Genomic DNA, 4,261 nt, shown 5'->3' on the forward strand with positions numbered 1-4,261 from the left:
TGTGTGTAGATAGATAGATAGATAGATAGATAGATAGATAGATAGATAGATAGATAGATAGATAGATAGATAGATTGATAGATAGATAGATAGATAGATAGATAGATAGATAGATAGATAGATAGATTGATTGATAGATAGATAGATAGATAGATAGATAGATAGATAGATAGATAGATAGATAGATAGATAGATAGATAGATGCATACATACATACATACATACATACATACATACATACATACATACATACATACATACATAAACACACCTAAACATGCGCATGCATATGCATATTCATACATATACACATGTACATAATGTGTGTTTGTGAGTGTATTCGTGTGAAAATTTTTGAAGCAGAAAATATTTCACAACTTACTTTGGGACCTCGACACTCTTCCATCCATCCATCCATCCATCCAGACACACACACACACACACACACACACACACACACACACACACACACACACACACAGCGGCTGCTGCAAACTAAAAGAATATATGTACATGTAACGTATCTATAACGTATAATGTTAAAGTAGAGTAGTATATAACACTATACCTTGCCTCTTAGATTTTCCCCTATGCTGTGTGCTGTGCGCTGTCTGCATGCATAGATGTATTTATTTTCTTCATTTTCTTTTATATATTTATACATGTTTATTTCTATTTGTTTACTTTTTGTTGCTGTCGTCTGCCAACAGATTCAAAGAAGATAAAAAAGAAAATGGAAGACGAACCCAAACAATAGCTTTGCAGCAGTTAAGCAGACCCATCCAAGCAAGCAACTTGTCAAAAAGTTATCACTTTTACTATTTTGTTATTTATTGTTGCTACATAAGTGTTACTGAGAATCCTCATTTTCCATTTTTTCACTCTCTGCAATTCTCTCACCCACGTCACCGTTTTATTCTGAATTATCTTGTTTTTTGTTTTGTTTTGTTCTTTTTGTCTATTTCGTACGTCAGCCGTCCCTAATATTCTGAACCCTTGTGGCTAATAAAAGAAAACCTATCTATCTTCGTTTATCATGGGTGTTTGGTTTAAAAGAAACTGTTAAATGAATCAGAGACAAATAAATAATAGAACATATGGGGAAAATAGGTTTCGTTCCGAGACCCCAAGTTGTCCCCCTAACCCAAATAACACCGCCAAACAACTTTTACACACACACACAAACACACACACACACACACACACACACACACACACACACACACACACACACACACACACACACACACACACACACACAGTAGTTTAGATTTATGTTTAGAAAATATTTAGACTAAAATTTAGAGTAAAATCTTTTCTTTTTCACTCCAGTTCTCCCTCACCCACCTCGTTATTTTCTTTTTAGTTCTTTTCTGTGTCCTTGTGGTCAATAAAAGAAATCCTTGTACATCAATCCTCATATATTGAGGGTATTTGGTTATAAGAGCAAAAATACCATTTAAAGTGAATTATCAGGATGGTATAGTAGAGCACATGGGATACCAACTTATCCTCCTAACTTACCCAAATAGCACCTCCAAACCGTTTTTAAACAGACATAATGATATTGTTCATGTTTGGAAAAATACTTGAGAAAACATAATCAAATGATTAGTCAATAACGGTTTTAAATTTTTGCGCAAGGCCAGCAATTTAGGCGAAAAACTAAGTCGATTACATCGATCTCAAAGCTCAACTGGTACTTATTTTATCGACCCCGAAAGGATGAAAGGTAAAGTTGACCTTGGCGGAATTTGAACTCAGAACGTAAAGACGAACGAAATGCCGCTAAGCACTTCACCCGCCGTGCTCACGATCCTGCCAGCTCGCCGCCTTTGATTAGTTAATAATAAAAGTATAACAGCGAAAAATATAACTAGCAGAATCTTTGACTGGTTGCTGAGCCATGTTATGACAGATTAATTCGTAATAAGCTTGATACCGGTTCGCAGCGTGCCATTTCATCTTGAATCAGTGATGAATGACTCAAGCGATAAACTAGGATACTTTTACCTTTTCTTGTTTCAAACATTAGATTGCGGCCGTGCTGGGGCACCACCTTGAGCAATTTTAGTCAAATGAATCAACCCCAGTACATTTTTAAAACCCAGGTACTTATTCTTCTCGGTTTCTTTTTGCCGGACCGCTAAGTTACGGGAACCTAAACAAACCAACACCGGTTGTCAAGTGAGGAAAAACCTTGCATAGGACTAACCACGCTCATACACACGCACGCGCACTACACACAAACAAAAACACACACATATGCATACAAACATATCAGGTCATCCCATAAGTTCTGTCCGAATTTTGAATAAAGAAAACAAGTGATCAAATGTTATACTTAATTGAAATTTAATCATCAATGTACTTTCCCTGATTAACTATGATTTCCCTCCATCTATTTACAAGCTTTTTAATCCCATCAATGTAAAACTCTTTTGGTTTCAAAGCAAAGAACTCTGAAATGTCAGTTTTGACTTCCTCTTGGCTTGCAAAAGTTATGTCCCCCAAATGATTCTGTAAACTACGAAACAAACGGTAGTCTGAAGGAACAAGGTCGGGAGAATAAGGTGGATGAGGAATCTTTTCCCAACCGAGCTCTTCGATCTTTTGTGATGTGATCTTTGCAGTGTGGGGTCGTGCATTGTCCTGATGAAACATCACTCCTTTTCGATTCACTAAAGCGGGTCTTTTTTTCTTCAAAGCTTAGTTCAAACGCTCTAATTGCTGACAATAGACTTGAGCATTGATTGTTGCATTAGGTGGTAACAATTCAAAGAGGAGTATTCCTTTGCAATCCCACCAGATAGAGAGAAAAACCTTTTCCCCATGAAGTTCCCTTCTCAGTTGTGGTTGAGCTTTTTCCCTTTTACCAAGCCACTGTTTACGACGTTTAACATTTCGATAGAAGGTCCATTTTTCGTCACCAGTCACAAGTCTATCCAAAAAGGGTGAAATGAGTTTGCGAGAATGGAGAGAAGAGCAGATGTCAACTAGGGATTTGCGCTTGCTTTCGGACAATTCATGAGGTACCCATTTTCCAAGTTTAAGAACCTTTCCAAGTTGTTGAAGATGACGATGAACAGTTGTATGGTTTGAACTAAGCTTTATTGCTAATTCTTCAACTGATAATGCAGGATTTTCTTCATGTAATGCCTCAAAGAGCTTATCATCAAATTCAACTGGACGTCCTGTTCTATCTTCACCTTCAAGGCTGAAATCTCCACTTCTGAATTTTGCAAACCATCTTCTGCAAGTTCTTTCATTCAAGCATTCTTTCCCATAAATTGAGTGTATGTTTCGAGTCGCTTTGGCTGCAGAGTTTCCTTTTTTGTACTCTTAAAGCATTATGTGCCTCAAATGCTGTTTGGATCCGTCCATGGTAGAAAGGGGTTTTAATCAAAGAAATTTTAATTCTATTATTCTGTAAAATAATATGTAATTAGTTTAAATGGACACAAGTGCATAAAAATAATTTTTAATTCCATTAGACATTCTAAAATACTATTAAATTTCATTCAATTTTGAAAAAAGGCAAAATCGGACAGAACTTATGGGATGACCTGATATATACACACGCATACACACGCATGGCCCAGTGGTTAAGGTGTTGAGCTTATGCACAGGCATCGCTTGATTAGTATCTCTATTATATATCGTATATTATGTGCCAATAATTAAGAGTTTACTAATTAAGAGTTTATTGTGTTTGACATTCAGTTGACCCCCACCCTGCCACTTTAAATAAATTCCCCAACTTCATTCCACTGGTTCTTTTGAGTTATTTCCTATAGTGCTTTGTGAGGAGACATGTAAAAACAAAAACAAAACTATATCCGTTACACCGATGAGGGTATGAGCTGCTTTCGCTAATTGTTTTAGACGCTTATGTAGTAGCAAGCAGATAAATATACCCTTCCGTCCCTCTTGCCCTTGGGTCCAGTAGAAAATCAAACATGTGACTGATGAAGGTTAGAGAGAGAGAGAGAGGGGAGAGAGAGGGGAGAGAAAGAGAGAGAGAGAGAGAGAGAGAGAGCTAGAGAGAGAGCTAGAGAGAGAGAGCTAGAGAGAGAGCTAGAGAGAGAGAGAGAGCTAGAGAGAGAGAGACCTAGAGAGAGAGATCTAGAGAGAGAGACCTAGAGAGAGAGACCTAGAGAGAGACCTAGAGAAAGAGACCTAGAGAGAGAGACCTAGAGAGAGAGAGGAAAGAGCGAGAGGAGAGGAAAGAGCGAGAGGAGAGGAAAGAGCGAGAGGAGAG

At 37.6% G+C, this 4,261-nt stretch overlaps 1 protein-coding gene across 1 annotated transcript in view; it reads right to left on the minus strand.

The window, feature by feature from the left end:
* Positions 1 to 657, minus strand: part of LOC106875430 (alkaline phosphatase, germ cell type) — a 184,135-nt gene extending 183,478 nt beyond the window's left edge. The window contains exon 1 of the mRNA XM_052976834.1: positions 569 to 657. The gene's annotated coding sequence lies outside the window, so the exon portion shown is untranslated. The remainder of the gene's footprint in view (positions 1 to 568) is intronic.
* Positions 658 to 4,261: the final 3,604 nt, after the last annotated feature.

This window comes from Octopus bimaculoides, chromosome 25 (genome assembly GCF_001194135.2).
Source record: "Octopus bimaculoides isolate UCB-OBI-ISO-001 chromosome 25, ASM119413v2, whole genome shotgun sequence".
Taxonomy (NCBI): domain Eukaryota; kingdom Metazoa; phylum Mollusca; class Cephalopoda; order Octopoda; family Octopodidae; genus Octopus; species Octopus bimaculoides.